Source organism: Podarcis filfolensis (genome assembly GCF_964270895.1).
Source record: "Podarcis filfolensis genome assembly, chromosome: 8".
NCBI lineage: Eukaryota > Metazoa > Chordata > Lepidosauria > Squamata > Lacertidae > Podarcis > Podarcis filfolensis.
This window is the reverse complement of record NC_139611.1, coordinates 5,832,293-5,850,319: the sequence shown is the minus strand read 5'-3', so window position 1 is coordinate 5,850,319 and position 18,027 is coordinate 5,832,293. Positions and strand designations below refer to the sequence as shown.

Below are 18,027 nucleotides of genomic sequence, written 5' to 3'. Positions count from 1 at the left end.
ACATGTCTAGGCCGGTTTGAATCGGTGTAGGCCAGTTTGTGCTGGTCCAAGCTGGTTTGAACAGGTCTAGGCTAGTTTGAAGAAGAAGAAGAAGAAGAAGAAGAAGAAGAAGAAGAAGAGGAAGAAGAGTTTGGATTTGATATCCCGCCTTTCACTCCCTTTAAGGAGTCTCAAAGCGGCTAACAATCTCCTTTCCCTTCCTCCCCTCAACAAACACTCTGTGAGGTGAGAGACTTCAAAGAAGTGTGACTGGCCCAAGGTCACCCAGCAGCTGCATGTGGAGGAGCGGAGACATGAACCCGGTTCCCCAGAATACGAGACTACCGCTCTTAACCACTACACCACACTGGCTCTTAGTTTGTCCCGGACCAAGCCTGTTTGAACAGTTCCAGACAGCTTCGAGCAGGTCCAGGCCAGTTGGAGCAGGTGCAGTTTCATTTGAAACTGGCCCAAGATTTTTAGAACAGTCCCAGGCTGGTTGGAACCAGTCCAAGCCGGTTCGAACCTGTTGAGACCAGCTTGGACCAGTCCAAACTGGTTTGAACTAGTCTTGGCAAGTTTCAACCGCTTTAGGCCGGTTTAAAATGGCCCAAGCCAGTTTGAGCAGTTCCAAGTGTATTGGAAATGGCCCAGACAGGTTGGATCAGGTCCAGGCCAGTTGGAGCAGGTGCAGGTCATTTGAATCTGGCCCAAGCTGGTAAGAAAAGGTCCAGGACAGTTTGAAGAGGACTATGTCGCTTGGAACCAGTCCAGACCAGTCGGAACCAGTTCATACAAGTTGGGTCCCGCCCAAGCCGGTTGGAACCAGCCCAAACCAGTTGGAAAAGGTCCAGGCTGGTTCCAACTTGCCCAGACCAGTTTAAACTGGCCTAGACTGGTTGGAAATAGCTCATACTGGTTGCAACAGGTCTAGGCTGGTTTGAACCGGTCGAAGCCGTATGAACAGGTCAAGGCTGGTTTGTGCCAGTCGAAGCTGGTTTGAACCGGTCTAGGCCTCTTTCAACCGATCTAGAGCGGTTTGTGCTGGCTTAAGCCAGTTTGGCAGGTCCAAACCGGTTTGAACCAGTCTAGGCCGGTTTGAGCATGTCTAGGCCACTTTGAACTGGTCTAGGCCGCTTTGTGCTTGTCCAAGGGGTTTGAACCGGCCGAGGCTGGTTTGAACTGGTCGAGGTTGGTTTGTGCCAGTCCAAACCGGTTTGAACCGGTCTAGGCCAGTTTGTGCAGGTCCAAGCCGGTTTGTGCTGGTCCAAGCTGGTTTGAACCGGTCTAGGCCAGTTTGTGCAGGTCCAAGGCGGTTTGTGCTGGTCCAAGCCGGTTTGAACCGGTCTATGCCGGTCCAAGCCGCTTTGAACAGGTCTAGGCTGGTTTGAGCCAGCCCAAACCAGTTTGAACAGTTCCAGACAGCTTCAAGCAGCTCCAGGCCAGTTGGAGCAGGTGCAGGTCATTTGAAACTGGCCCTAGCTGGTTAGAATTTGGAAGTAGCTCAGACTGGATGCAACAGGTCTAGGCTGATTTGAACGGGTCAATGCCGATTTGTGCCAGTCCAAGCTGGTTCGAATCGGACTAGGCTGGTTTTTGCTGGTCTCAGCCAGTTTGTGCTGGTCCAAGCACGTTTGAACTGGTCGAGGCCAGTTTGAACCGGTCGTGATGGTTTGTGCTGGTCCAAACCTGCACCTGCTCCAACATGCCTGGACCTTCTCCAACATGTCTGGGCCAGTTCCAAGCCACTTGGAACTGTTCAAACTGGCTTGGGACGGTTCAAACTGGCCAAGACCCGCTCAAACCAGCTTGGACTGACACAAACTGGCCTAGACCGGTTCAAACAGGCATAGACCACTTGAAAGCAGCTTGGACCGGCACAAATTGATTTGGACCAGTTCATACCAGCCTAGACCTGTTGCAGAAGTCTCAGCTAATTCCGACCATTCTGGGCCAGTTCAAACTGGTCTGGGCAAGTTAGAACCTGTCTGGACTTTTTCCAAGTGGTTTGAGCTGGTTGAAACCGGCTTGAACTGGCTCAAACTGGCCTATACCTGAAGTGGTTGTGCGCGTTTGGATCATAAGCCATAGTAACGTCCACTGGGCCAGAAACCGTGCTGTCAGCCGTGGCCAGGGGTGAGGGTTAGATCTGCCAAAACATGTTGAAATCTCCTGGATCACTCACCGTGGAATGCGTTGGGCGGAATTTCTGCCAACAGTAAAAGCTAGAGCCGCCATGAAAGGCCCACCCGATGCCCTTGTCATTCAGCAGGATGGAAATGATTTGGCCTACTGGAAGAGCGTGGACTTAATGTGGAACATTTTCGATGGTTTTGATGATCTGAGGATTTCTTTCCCAAATTTAGTCATAATTTGGTCATCACTGTTGGAAAGGCGCACTTGGAGGGACTGCCGATGCCCTATTGCTATGAACAAATCCAGAAAATCCTGGAACGCTCAGTGGCGCGTAGAGTGGGAGCGCTGGGGGGGGGGGCTCATTGATCACCGCAACATCCAGTTCAGCAAGGTGACCCTCTACTGCGAGGATGGCGTGCATCTTTCCAATGCTGGAAACGATGTTTGGTTGGCTGACATATCTGCGGGGATTAGGGATTGGTTGCAGGTCTGAGGGTATTGGCGGCGAGCTTTGCTCGAGTGGCGGTTAGGCATTGGTATGGGTATTGTTATGTAGATGTCTGGGGAGAGGAGCGCCATCACCTCCCCCGGATATTGAAGGCTAGTCCAGTAAAGGATTCTGTGGGGTGTGGCCCCAACCGAAGCCTATGGAGGCCAGGGCCCAAGGCACGCCCCTGAGCTGTGTCCCCGGGGGAGTGCCTAGTTGATGTGCATCAGCAGGGCTCCCCCTGCTGGTGTTAACCCTTCCGGGTCTTCAAGCAAGCAGGCCGAAGCCGGATAGTCAGATAGGACCAATGCCTAAGCCAATACCGCTCTTCACCTGCAACCAATAAAGTTGTGGGCAGAGGACTTCCGGAGCAGCGCACTCGGAGGACGGGTGAAGGATTGCGCTCTTGGCAACTTGAGGCAGTCCAGACGCCAGAGAAAACTGAGGGAGAACAGGAGGCGTGAGTTTTCCCGAGCTCAGGTGGGGATCCTGACTTCAGAGCTGATGGCAGCACATTTATGGGGTTTCCCCAAAACCAAACCATTTAAAAACGTCTGGCCGAAGAGCTAGCAAGGGGAGAACCTCAGCGCTAAGGGGCAGAGCCATTCTCTGGCGTTAACGTCTCCCAACCCGGCGAGGAAGCGCTGAACTCTCCATTAAGTTTAAAACTGGAGATAAAGAGACCCCCGCCCCCCTCCTTATAAAGAAATGGAAACTGAGAAACTGCTGGTTATCGGCAGAGGACAGAGGTGGAGGCAGCAGAAATAAAGAATATGTAAAATACAGAGTGAGCTTTTAAGAGTGAAAGGGGACCAATTCCCACAGCACCAACAGTAACTGTTATTAAACTTCACAAAGGTGCCTTATAAGAGTGAATATAACCCAACAGAGAGTTTTAAAACAGCAAAGACAGAGACTGCTGAGAATGCTGAGACAGAGACTGCTTAAATAGCAGAGAAAGCGGGAAACCCAGCAGCTTCTACTTACATAAAGTTGCAGCTTTTAACCAGAGCCTTCAATTAAAAAGAAATAAGGACAAAACACTCTGGGTCGGCTGTGTGGGACAAAGGGGCTGTGAGGGGAAGGAGAAGGGTGAATGAGTCCCTCCATAACAGACACAAAGGCAGGCACGAACAAAGGCAAGCAGGAAGAGAAAGGGGAAAACATAGTTTATGAAAAAGAATTGTTTTTTTTATTTTTTGTATTTTTTTGTGTGTGTGTTTACTCTTATTTTTTTGCTTTTTTATTATGTGTTTTTGTATATCTGTTTTTGAAAAATAAATAAATATTTCTAAAAAAAAGAGAGAAAAAAAAGAGAGAAAGGGGAAAACAAAAGAGAGAAAACAGAGTGTAAAAAAACTAGAGGGACGCCTAGTGGCAATAGAAGTGAAAGACGCGAGTAAAATCAACAGAAGACAATTAAATATAGTGGTAGCACCACTTACTGGGCAAACTGGAAATAACAAGAATAAACTGATATAATAAAGAAATGAAAGCAGTTTGTATATATTAGCTAAATTTGAAGGAACGTGCGACCTAAAAAATCCAAATAACCCAAACAAAAGAAGATTCCTGGTCTTACTCAATATAAGAGCAATTCAAAAAGGAATTTATTTATTTTTTTATTATTTTTTTAAAGCGGAAATGGCAGTATAAAAAGTGAAGCAAGGGAAACTCCCAGAAATAAAAGAAGCGCAGAGATCACATGAAACCTCAGCTTCTAACCAAGCAAGGAGAACATCAGTGGTGGAGAATGAGAGCAACATGGACCTTAAAGAGATATTATTGGCAATGGAAAGAATGGAGAAGAACCTAGGAGATAAGATAAGCACCCTAGATGGAAATATTAAATTCTTAGATGGAAAAGTGGATAGTATGGGCACTAAGATTGAGAAAAATTCCACATTAATAATGGACCTTTCTAATCAAGTGAACCAACTGACAACAAAGAACAAAGAGCTAGACAAGATGGTGCAGAGATAAAGAATAAGTCATTAAAATAAGAGGAAGCCATGAAAAAAATTCAGGCGGATCAAAGAGATTCAAGGAAAGTCTAAGAGAAAAACAAAGAGGAAACTGAGGAGCTGAGGAAGGTTCAGGAAGAGACCCTGGATGCAATTGCTGTCCTTGAGATGAAGGAAAAGGAGATGATGTTGCGCTTCCGAGGAGTTAAAGAGAACCAGGAGGAAGAAATTTCAACAAAACTATTGAAAGAACTGGCGGATTGGTTAGGGGTCGAGGAAGATGAATTACTTTTGGACATTGAAAAAATATTTAGGATTAAGGTGAACAAGTCAAGAAACAAAAAGGGACCGGGAGATTGTTTAGTATTTCTGAACTCGAGGCTACTCAGGGAAAAAATCCTATTAAAGAATAGAACTGATCCCTTGTGTATAGAGGGCAAAGTAATCGAGATTATGAAGGAGATCCCAACCAGGTTGTTGAAGAGGAGAGATAATTCTAGATTCTTAACATCAGCGCTGAAGAAGAATAAAATTTTGTTCAGGTGGGAATTTCCCGAAGGACTTACCTTTACATATAAAGAGAGAAGAAGAACCCTTAGATCGGTGGAGGAGACCAGAATTTTTTGGAGGAAGTACTGGGAGGAGCTGGGAGGAGAAAGGCTCCAAGAGTGAGAAGAAACAAGATAAAGCTAGAATTATTATAACGACTTCTACCTTTTGTGCCCTTATATTATTATTATTATTATCATTTCTTTTTTCTTTTTCTTTACCAACTACCCCCGATTTTAAAGTAGTTCATATAAATTTAATAAAACTGTATGGCCTTTAAGTGTATTTCCTGGAATATTAATGGTTTGAACAGTAAATTGAAAAAGAAGAAAGTAGAATGTACCTTAAAGAAAGGAAAATGGGATATAATATGTCTACAAGGGACCCATGTATCTAAAAATCATATACGGGTACTAAAAAACAAGAACTTGGGTCTGGAGAAAAAAGATTGCCCAACAGTAAAGAAATTTGAAGAATTAAAAGAGAGGGGGTGAATTGGTTAGAATATTTCCAATTAAAAACAATATTTGAGAAGGATGATAAGCTTAAGGGGTTTGATTAAAAAAATCTCGGTATGGGAAAAAGAAATTTTATATAACAACCAACAAAACCCATACCGAGAGTGCCTAGGGAGTGCCTAGTTGATGTGCATCAGCAAGGCTCCCCCTGCTGGTGTTAACCCTTCCGGGTCTTCAAGTAAGCAGGCCGAAGCCGGATAATCGGATAGGACCAATAAAGTTGTGGCCAATTTTAGCCCATTAACCTTAAAACAACGGTGTCATGTGTCTTTATTCTTACTGGTGGGAGGTGGGAACTCGCCACGCAACCTGACTTGGCCAATTCAGCTCACAATGCGTTCTCAAAGTCTATGGGGTCAGTTTGAGACCCCTTTTGAAAGCCCTTTTGAAATTTGCTATCATACAGCCCAGTGGAGTGCTTGAATTACAAGCTGTTGAACACTCCCCCCGCATCGCTATGTCCCTTGTGAAGTGCTACTCACCAGATTCTCAGAGATTCGCTTCCCTTTGTTCCCGATCAAAATGCAGTCGCCTGATTTGGAAATGTGGTAGTGAAAGGTCCACATTCAGTGCCCCGGCGCCCTGTTACCATCAATTCTGTTGGAACCGGTTCAGACTGGTTGGAAACCAGTTGGGAAAAAGTCCATGCGGGTTCCAACTTGCCCAGACCAGTTTGAACTGGCCCAGACTGCTTGGAACTGGCTCAGACTGCTTGGAATAGGTCTAGGCTGGTTTGAACTGGTCCAAGTCGGTTGAAATAGGTCCAAGCCGGTTGGAACCAGTCTAGGCCAGTATAAAACGGTCTAGGCAGGTTTGTGCCAGTCCAAGCTGGTTTGGGCTAGCTTGGACTAGGCTGGTTTGAACCGGTCCAAGCCGGTTGGAACCGGTCTAGACCAGTTTGAACCAGACTAGGCCAGTTGGTGCCGGTCCAAGCCGGTTTGAGCTGGTCTAGGCCGGTTTGAACTGGTCCAGGCTGGTTTCTGCCGGTCTGAGCCGGTTTGAAGAGGTCTAGGCCGGTTGGAACAGCTCTGTGTCACTTGGAAGCAGCCCAGACCTGCTAGGACCCCTTAGGCTGGTTGGATCCAGCCCAAGCCAATAGGAACCAGCCCAAAGCAGTTTGAAAAAGTCCAGGCGGATTCTAAGTTCCCAAGGCCGGTTTGAATTGGCCCAGACTGCTTGGAACTGGCTCAGACTGGTTTGAACAGGTCTAGGCTGGTTTGAACCGGTCCAAGCCAGGTGGAATAGGTCTAAGCCGGTTGGAACCGGTTCAGACCGGTTGGAACTGGTCCAAGCCGGTTTGAACCAGCTGAACCCAATTGGGAAATGTCCAGGCGGGATCCAACTTGCCCACACCAGTTTGAACTGGCTCAGACTGTTGGAAGTGGCTCAGACTGCTTAGAACTGGTCTAGGCTGGTTTGAACCGGTCCAAGTCGGTTGAAACAGGTCCAAGCCAGTTGGAACCAGTCTAGGTCAGTTTGAAATGGTCTAGGCCTGTTTGAAATGGCCCAAGCCAGTTTGAGCAGTTCCAAGTGGGTTGGAACTGGCCCAGACAGGTTGGAGAAGGTCCAGGCCAGTTGGAGCAGGTGCAGGTCATTTGAAACTGAATTTGACCGGTTCAAACCAGCCCAGACCTGTTCAAACCGGCTTCGACCGGCACAAATCAGCTTGGACTGGTTCAAACCAGTCTAGACCTGTTCCAACCAGTCTGGGCCAGTTCAAACTGGTCTGGTCAAGTTGGAGCCCACCTGGACCTTTTCCAACTGGTTTCGGCTGCTTCCAACTGGCTTGGGCTGGATCCAACTGGTATGAAATGATTCCAACTGGTCTGGGCTGGTTCCAAGCGACATAGACCTGTTCCAACCAGCCTGGACCTGTTGTAACCAGCTTGGGCCAGTTTCAAATGACCTGCACCTGCTCCAACTGGCCTGGACCTGCTCCAACCTGTCTGGGCCAGTTCCAACCCACTTGGAGCTGTTCAAACCGGCCTAGACCGGTACAAAACTGCTTCAACCAGTTCAAATCGGCTTGGACCGGCAGAAACCGGCCTAGACTGCTTCCAACTGGCCTAGACTGGTTCCAACCGGCTTGGACCTGTTTCAGCCGACTTGGACTGGTTCAAACCAGCCTAGACCTGTTCCAACCAGTCTGGGCCAGTTCCAAGTGGTCTGTGCAAGTTGGAACCCGCCTGGACATTTTCCAACTGCTTTGGGATGGTTCCAACCGGCGTGGACCGGACCCAACAGGTATGAACTGGTTCCAGTTGATGTGCATCAGCAGGGCTCCCCCTGCTGGTGTAAACCCTTCCGGGTTTTCAAGCAAGCAGTTGGAAAATGCCCGGGTGGGTTCCAACTTGCCCAGACCAGTTAGAACAGGCCCAGACTGGTTGGAACAGGTCTGGGCTGGTTTGAACCAGTCCAAGTCGGTTGAAACAGGTCCAAGCCACTTGGAACCAGTCTAGGTCAGTATGAACCGGTCTAGGCCGGTTTGTGCCGGTCCAAGCCGGTTTGAACCGGTCAAGTCAGGTTTGTCTAGGCCAGTTTGAACAGTTACAAGTGGGTTGGAACTGGCCCAGACAGGTTGGAGCAGGTCCAGGCCAGTTGGAGCAGGTGCAGATCATTTGAAACTGGCCCAAGATGGTTACAACAGGTCCAGTCTGGTTGGAACAGGTCTATGTCGCTTGGAACCAGCCCAGACCTGTTGGAATCATTTCATACCAGTTGGATCCAGCCCAAGCCAGTTGGAACCAGCCAAAACCAGTTGGAAAAGGTCCAAGTGGGCTCCAACTTGCCCAGACCAGTTTGAACTAGCCCAGACTGGTTGGAACAGGTCTAGACTGGTTTGAACCAGTCCAAGCCGATTTGTGCTGGTCAAAGCCGGTTTGAACTGGTCTAGGCTGGTTTGAACTGTTCAAATTCAGTTTCAAATGACCTGCACCTGCTCCAACTGGTCTGGACCTTCTCCAACCTGTCTGGGCCAGTTCCAACCCACTTGGAACTGCTCAAACTGGCTTGGGCCTTTTAAAACCGGCCAGGACCTGTTCAAACTGGCTTGTACCGGCAATAACCTACCTAGACCGGTTCAAACTGGCCTAGACCGGTTCCAACCCGCTTGGACCTGTTTCAACCGACTTGGACCGGTTCAAACCAGCCTAGAACTGTTCCAACCAGTCTGAGCCAGTTCCAACCAGTCTGGGCCAGTTCCAACTGGTGTGGGCAAGTTGGAACCCGCATGGACTTTTCCCAACTGGTTTCAGCTGGTTCAAACTGGATTGGACTGGTTCCAACCCGTCTAAACCAGTTCCAACTGGTTTGGACTGTACCACCCGGCTTGGACTGGTTCAAACCAGCCTAGACCTGTTCAAACCAGTCTGAGCCAGCAAAAAAACCCTTTCTGCAACCCCAAGAGTGCCAGATTGGAGGGAGGTCCTCACTCATCTGTTTCTTTATGTACCAGAATGTCCCATTTCCCTTTTGGGACGTGATTTCCTATCTAAAATTCAATCTCAAATAGCCTTCACGCCTAAAGGGGCAGAATTGAAATTACCACCAATTGTAGTAGCTCTAAAGCCAGGTGCAAGCAGAACTGCGCATGCGTCGGTGTGGGTAGATGCACATCCGTCTCGCTCTTCGGACTTTACAAATTAAAAGCCTGAGAAACAAATAACTCTCTGCAAACTGATAGCTGAGATACCTGATCGAAAACTGGGCTTAGGTCCAAGTCCTGGATTGGAGTGAGTTAGTGTTTAAAACGGTGGTTTATCTATTTATTTGGGAAAGACTTGAGAAGGACTTAGCAAGATGGCCAAGTCTTTGAAGGAGCTGGGTGAAATGATTCAGCGTTCGGAAGCAAATGTTCGCGCTGATATGCAAGACTTGAAAGGAGAGATGAGAAGAAGGACTGCTACAGTAGAAAAAGTTATGAAAATAGCAGAGTATGCAAAAGAGGTAGCTGATGCAAACGTAAACAAAATAGAATCTCTGACAAAAAGGATTTCACAAATGAACGATAGACAGCGCAGAAGGAATTTAAAATTCTCTGGTATTTCTGAAGATATTGGGAATAAGGACCTGGAAAAGGAGATGTTACAAGGGCTCAAAGAACAAGGAATTGAAATTGAGCAGAATGAAATTGAGAGAGTGCACCGGGTGTTCACATCACAAGGAGGCTCTGGACTTCCCAGGGTTGTAATTATGGCACTCGCAAGAGAGAAGGTAAGAGATCAAATTTATAAATCACTCCGGCAGAAAGCAGACCTGCAGTTTAAACAGCGAAAGGTCATAGTGAGACAAGACTTTTCTCAGGAAATGCTTCAAGACAGGAAACGTATGCAGCGGTTTGCACAAGCTCTCTACAATCATAAAATCCTCTTTACCTGGGCCTACCCTGCTACACTGTTGGCTTTTAAAGACAGCAGGAAATATTCTGCTAAGAACCCTGGTGAAGCAAAAAAAAATGCTAGCTGATTTAGGAGTTGGACTAGAAGGACAGACTGAGCAAGAACTCTCATGTTGGGAAGAATTACAGGTAGACCAACAGGGAGAGTCGAGTGAAGAATCTCCAGAATCTCCAGTGCAGAGACAAGAGAATAAAAGAAGACGGAAGTCGAGAGGGGAAGGAAACAGCAAGAAATAATATATACTAGAGACATCTAAAATGGTATTTTGTGTGTATATATATATATATATATATATATATATATATATATATATGTTGCTTTTTCTGATATAAACTTTCCAAGAGCAAAGGGAGAGGAGTGTGGTTCTCCAAGATACCATGAGACAGGGATCATGGAGATCCCTAACTGAGTCTCAGGGGAGAGTTGAATGGGCCAGAATTGAAAATATAATATATGTACACAGAGGGATTCAAAAAATAAACAGTAGCTGGGATAATGGATAGATCTTTAAAGGTTTTATCTTTAAATGTTAACGGGCTGGCCTCAAACACCAAACGCTACTGGGTTCTGACACTGGCTAAGAAAATGAAAGTGGATATACGATGCCTTCAGGAGACTCATAGAGCCGAAGCAAACAATAGACCTTTGTTATGCTCTCAGCAATGGGGCCTAATAGCAGAATCAAAAGCGACGAACAAGGCTAGAGGGGTCACTATACTATGTAATGCAAATCTTAGGCCGGAGGTTCTGAGCCGAAAAAAGATAATGATGGTAGATTTATATTCTTAAAAATTAAACTGTCACAAAAAATCTTTACAATAGCTAATATATACAGGCCTAACACAAGACAGAAAAAAATTATAAAGAAAACCTTCAATAGACTGCAGCTTTACGCTGAAGGGGAAGTCATCGTTACAGCAGACTTTAATTGGAATATAAAGAATAGTACTTTCAGGTTATCTAAATGGGGATTAAAGGATGTTTTTGAGAGGGGAAACCCCAATACCAAACCTACCTTCTTTTCCAACAGACATAAGACTTTCTCTTATATTGACTATGTGCTAATTAAAGAAGGGAATGAAATCAGTGTTAGAACAGCAAAGACTATGGGAATATGGATTTCAGACCATGCACCACTATTTGTGGAGCTGGGACTGGAAGAGGATGGAAAAAGCAGGAGATGGCAGTACAATAACCTAATGATGGCAAAAGAGATTGACAGGGAATATATTAGAAAACCAATTGGTTGGTATTTTAAAGAAAACAATAGTTCAGCCGAGATCCTGATAGTATGGGACGCTTTCAAAGCTGTTATAAGAGGACATTGTATACTGAAAGAGATTGTGATTAAGAAGGATTGGTACTCGGGGAGACAGGAAAAAATTAAAGAGATTGAAATCTTGCAACAACAGCAACAAGTTACATTTCTACGGAGGAGACAGGAGCAGTTAAGAAAGTTAAAACAGGAATTGGATGAGCTGGATATAGTTGGAAGAGAGATAATATGATCAAAAATGATTTTCAGAGAACCTCAATAGGATCATATAAGAGACTGGCAAACAATTTAAAGAAAAGAAGGGATCAACAGAGGGTGGAGGCCATTAAGACCAGAAGGAAAATACATACAAAAAGCTCTAGAGAAATAAGGAAAGAATTTGCAGGATTCTATCAATCTTTATATAAAGAAGAAAATAAAAATATAAGTAGGGAAAGTTTAGGGTTTAAAATCGAAGAAAGTGATAGATTAAGACTGAAGAAGGAAATTTCTCTGGAAGAAATAGAGAATGTAGTTAAATCATTTAAAAGTAAGAAATCCCCAGGATTAGATGGAATTACGCCAGACTTTTATAAAGAAACAATTGATATCCTGGGCTCAGAACTGAAAAAAGTATTTAATAATATATTAGAAGGGGGGGGTAAGCCCCAGACACTTGGAAACTAGCGGAAATAGTAGTGATAGAAAAACCGCAAAAGGACCCTACAGAGGTGGGGTCATACAGACCAATTAGCCTAGTAAATCAAGACTATAAGATATTTACAAAGATCCTGGCAAGGCGACTGGAAAAGGTGTTACCTAAAATAATTAAGGAAGATCAATATGGATTTGTTAAGGGAAGATACATAGGCCATCCTATAAGAAATGTGTTTTAATAAATACATTTAATAAATACATTTTTTATTTTTTATTTTTTATTGTTTTTTTTATTTTTATTGTTTTAATAAATACATTTATTAACAAGCAGGGTAAAAGGAAAATTGGTGGTCTTAAAATTGGATGTGTATAAGGCCTTCGACACAATTAGACATAAATTTTTATGGACTATTATGCAAGAGGTGGGATTAGGAGAGAACTCTGTCGAAACAATCCGGGAATTGTATAGAGAAGGGAAGACTGTGGTCAGAGTGAACGAGGGGGTTTCAGATCAATTCAATATACAAAGAGGTGTTAAACAAGGATGTTCACTCTCACCACTACTATTTGCATTGGGTAAGGAGTACTTGGCAGACAGAATACGAAACTCAGTAAGGATAAAAGGATATAAGGAAGGAAAGGAAGAAATTAAGTTAAAGATTTATGCAGATGCTATCCTATTATTATTTACAAACCCCTTAGAGGGTGTAAGAGAATTTATGATAATCCTGAAGAACTTTAAAGAAGAGTTGGGATTGGGAGTAAATTTGGAGAAGTCTGAAATTTTATTTGGGGATGTAAATAAAGAGGAGAAGAAGGAAATTGCAAAAATGACAAAAATGGATATCAATAGCAAAAGAATTGAATACTTGGGGTAAATATTATTAAAAATAGTGCTAGGATTCCAGATGTAAATTACAAAGAAGCGTGGAGAAAGATCAAGACAGATATAAAATCATGGAAAAATAAGAATTTATCTATTCTAGGTAGGGTTAGAGCAGTTAAAATATTTTATTTTTATTTTTATTTTTATTTTTTTATTTTTATTTTTTTTATTTAGTTTTTTATTATATTTATTTCAAGTAATTACACTACCCATTAGGAAAATATGGTTCAAAACATGGAATAAGGTATTTAAAAATTGGATTTTTGGAAGTAAAAGAGTTAGAACCCCAGACATAGTAAATTATTCATCTCAAGAAGAGATGGGATGGGGAATACCGAACTTAGAATTTTACTATGAAACATTCCAGTTGAAAAATCTAATAGATATTGGATATATGGAAGGGAATAAATGATAAGGCTGGAGAATGAAATAAATGAAGGAATAGGAAGAGAAGGGCTATTTAATAGAGATATTAACATGGCTTTTAAGAAGATAATAGGACCAAGGAAAACTGCGTTAGGAATCTGGAAGAACTGGAATACAAAATGGATGCCAACATACTCAAGGTGGATGCCGTTAAAATATATGCAGGAGGGTCAAAGGGAGCCTGCTTGGTGGAAGAAATTAGAAGATCAGGGATTTTATAAATTAAAAGATATGTTTGATGAAGAGGGGAATTTAATTACAAAAAAAGTTTTTAAAGAAAAAATAGGAAAACAATATTGGGTGAAAGTGCAAGGACTTTATGATTTAATAAAAATGGAAAGAGCAGATGAAACGATGAGGACACAAATGAAAATAGATATGGTGCTGAACAAAAGACAAATGACGAAGAAAGGGATATTAGGGATGTTATATAAAGTGATGATAAGCAACAAAGAAAGAATGATAAGGATAATTCAGATTAACTGGGAGCAGGAAGGTATGATCCATTCAAACACGGCCCAAGAAATTGTGGCACTCACTAGGGCCCTACAGCTATCAACAGGCTGCTGTGCCAATATCTATACTGATTCAAAGTTTGCCTTCTTAACCCTGCATGCCCATGAAGCCCTATGGAAGGAGAACGGACTCATTGGTACAAAGGGCAAAGCTCTCAAATACGGCCCAGAATTAGAAAATCTCTTGGAAGCTGTATGGGCACCCAAGAAAATTGTTGTAATGCACTGCCGGGGCCACAGCCGGGAGTCCACCAAAACGGCAAAGGGCAATCATTTGGCAGACAAGGCAGCAAGGAAATCAGCCCTGGAGGAACCTCCACCAGACTCTATGACTCTATGATAGCCTCCCTTTTGCAGACAGTTATTAATATGCAGGAAATGAAGCCCATTTATACAGAGAGAGAAGCAAAATGGGCCCACCAGGAGGAAGAACCAGTTTACCTCCCCATAAAGGGTGGTTCATATTGCCAGATCAGCGGGTTTTTGTCCCAGAAACCCTAGGCAGAGAAGTGGTGAAGCGGTACCACGAGTCCACTCATTATGGAGCCACAGCGTTGGGAGAAGGCCTAGGCAGGCAATTCTATATCGCCAGGCTATCTCAGCTGGCTGAGGCCGTGTCAAGAACGTGTCTCCTATGTGCCAAAAACAACCCCAAGCAGGGCCCAGTACTTCCTCCAGGAGTACAGCAGACAGGCTTAATGCCAATGGAGAACATGATTGTGGAATTCACGGAAATGCCTGGGGCAAGAGGCTATCATTATCTGCTCGTCTTTGTAGATACTCCAGTGGGGTGGGTTGAGGCGTATCTCACAAGGACTGAGAAAGCCCGGGAAGTTGTTAAGCACCTCTTAACTGATATCATCCCGAGATTTGGGCTACCAAGCAGTATAGGCAGTGATAATGGACCAGCCATTATCGCTTTGTTAGTGGCAGGTGTATGCAAAGCCCTGCAGATACAATGGAAACTGCACGCTGCCTACCGACCACAGAGTTCCGGCAAGACAGAAAGAATGAACTGGACTCTTAAATCACAGCTGGCCAAATTGTGCCAGGAAACTCATGGCAATTGGGTGGACTTTCTACCCGTAGCCTTGCTCAGGATCAGATGTGCACTCACCAAGAGGCTAAAGCTCTCTCCCTTTGAGCTTTTGTATGGAAGACCTCCTCCACTTACCACAAAAATAAGAGCAGACTTAGTACAAACGGGAGGACAGATTACATCAGAACAAATCCAGTCTCTCTCTCGTGTTTTGATTTCTCTTAACAGGTGGGCCCTTGAATGTACGCCAATCAGCCTGGCTGAACCCATACAGCCCTTCCAGCCTGGAGATGAGGTGTGGATGAAGGAGTGGAAGAACAACCCATTGGCTCTTAAGTGGCATGGTCTTGCTTGCCACGCCATCTTGCTTGCAACGCCTACCACGGTGAAAGTGGCCGAGGTGACCCCCTGGATTGATCACTCTTGTCTGAAGTGGTCTGAGGGTCACTGGAACTGTGAGCAGAATCCTTCGGACCCCCTGAAGTTGAAGATCACCAGGAACCCCTGCCCCTAGCCCCACCGGGAGTGGGTTAGGGCACGAGCCCCAGACACCCGGTCTGTTCTCACTGCACCGGAAGCCAGTGAGTCTACGCACACCTGAAGATTGAGGAACTGCACCAGCAGATGGGAGGATCTTTACCAGTTGAATTATCAGCCAGTCCTCAATTTGTGCCAGATTTAAATACAGACCAGCTGTACAGATAGTAGTAAGGAATGTGGATGGGCTAGGGAACATAATTGATAAGTGGGTAGAGTTGTTGGAGGATTACGGATGTCATATCCCCTTGTATTTTCATGATTGGTACATACCCGTTTGGGTACAAGCATTACCAAGGCAGCTGTGCCATATACCCATATACCCTTAGAAGGGTTTTGGCCGAGACCAACCTATCATAGGAGGTAAATGCCCGGAGAACCTAAAAGAACTGTTGTCGGGTTCTCTCACCCACCACCCCAAGGTGTACTTCCTCCCACCATACTGGTCACAGTAGCCTTCTTTCCTCCCCCCACCCAAACCCTTTTTGAGTAGCAATAGGAGAGTGTATACAGTGTGAATTGACCACTCCAGTTCGACCAGAACCCGGGAACCACTAAGAGGCTCTACTGGGTGCAGCTGAACGGAGGGTTGGCTCACTCTCCAGGTATGCTCTGGTCTTGGTTACCTCCAGTTCTTCTTACAGTAATAATAACTGTTCTCCTTATCTTCTTTTACGTATATAGGAAGTATTGCTTCGGAAAGACTACCCACGAGGAATTGTTGATATCCTTGGGCTCCTTGAACCCCTGGAGTTCCTTGATCATGATGAAGTTGATGTTAACCCTGATGTGCATCTTGACCTTGAGGAGACCAATGACAAAAGAAAATGTTTTTGTAAAGCATGCTAAGCAGATGTTTAAATATATGGCGAAAATGTCACCCTTTATTATGAACACCCTAGAAAGGTAGCTGACATATCCCAGGACTAATCAGGGACCTTGACGTTGTCTTGGCAGGCCTAGTGTATAATCATAGTGGCCTTTTCGCGACACCTCCTTCTGAAATGAATGATACCTCCTACCGATATTTCCGGTTCTCCAGAACCACCCAGGGCTTGTGCTTTTGTTGTTATGCCTCTGGATCATGGAACACCAAATGGAAAGATTGGCCAAATGTCCAGCACCACCAACATAAAGGTTGGCTGGGAAATTACACACAGTGCACTGCTAAGTTTTGGTTGTGGGGTTCCTTCAACGCCTCTTACCAAAGCAACACCACATCCTCAGATCTGTACCCATACTTTCCCAGTCAACTTCACTGGACAGGGATCCATCTGCTCTGGCTGGCTGATCAAGGACCCCAATCTTTGGTTCTTGTATAATGGACTAGCCACTAATTACCCCCCTGGTGATTATCAGTGTGTGGGAATAGGTGCCTTTACTTTCCCTGTGACTGTGGAGGCTTTTCCTCCTCTACCCTCTCTTAGAAACAGAAAGAGGAGAGAAGTCCAAGGGGAACAGTGCAGGGATGAGATTTTCCCGGCCCGGTCTGTGGGTGCTGTTGGTGGAGGCTTCTTTAGCATCCTCACCATCGGCAAACATCCGGGAGTTGTGGCTGAACAAAACCGTGAAGCACTATTTGCCCTAACATGCAGGTTGGAGAAAACCATCAATGCCGCTACACATATCCTCCGACAGTTGCAGTCTGAGATTGAGGATTTGAACCAGATAGCAGCAGCTAATAGACTTGTTCTTGACTATCTTCTCGCCAAATCAGGAGGTTTTTGTAAAATAGTCCCGGAAGGCAAATGCAGAGTGAAGTTTCATGACCTCAACAACACTATTGAGGACGAGTTGCCAAAATTACAGGCCCTTATAAATGATAACCAACCCAGTCAGAATCCTTGGGAATGGATGTGGTCTTGGGTCCCAGGAGCAGGATGGTTACATAGCCTTTTGACCGCCATTGCAGTAGGAGGATTCGTCTTCCTAATACTTCTTTGCATCACCCCTTGCTGCATATCTCTAGTCAGAGGAATGGTGGCCCGAAGCATTAAGAATCTCACTGAAACCCACATCATGGCCATATACCGAGCCCTGCCCCCTCTGCCAGAAGAAGAGCATGAGTACGCTCAACTAATTCGTGAAATACCCCCTGAAGAGATCCCCTTGAGAGACACAGTTGTCTATACCGGGGTTCAACATGAGAGTCAAGCTGGAGAAACAACTGTGACTTGTTTCTAAGCTTGAAAGAGGGGAATGTGGCAAGGCCACCTGGAAGAGTTTTATGTATAACCATGTATCCTAATAATGCTTAAATTGTTAAGGCTAGAAGTGCCTAAAAATCTTAAGAATCAAGATTATATGCTTGCAACATACGCTTCTGGTTTCTTGTTGAATGATTTTTTAAAAATCTTAATGATTTCTTCATGAACTTGTTCCAAAAGCTTTTTATCTCCTTACACCTCACCATATATGGTACATTGTTCCTAGCTCGGTGTTACATCTCCAACACACATTGTTTTTTTGCTTATAGATTTTTGCAGATTCCTCGGGGCAGGGGTTAGGTACCATCGGTAGATCATTTTCAGTAGATTCTCCCTTATTGTATAACATGCTGTGAACTTGATGTCAAATTTCCACAGCTAACATTATGTTGTGGCCAAAATCCTGCGCCCACTTTATCATAACGTCCTTTAGCATCTCATCCTTGAGTTCCCATTCCAAAAGTAGATCATACAT

The 18,027-nt window shown here is 44.7% G+C and overlaps 1 protein-coding gene across 1 annotated transcript in view; it reads right to left on the bottom strand.

Annotated features, from left to right (window-relative positions):
- Positions 1 to 18,027, bottom strand: part of LOC310769723 (uncharacterized protein) — an 88,933-nt gene that overhangs the window by 69,982 nt on the left and 924 nt on the right. The gene's annotated exons all lie outside the window — the stretch shown is intronic.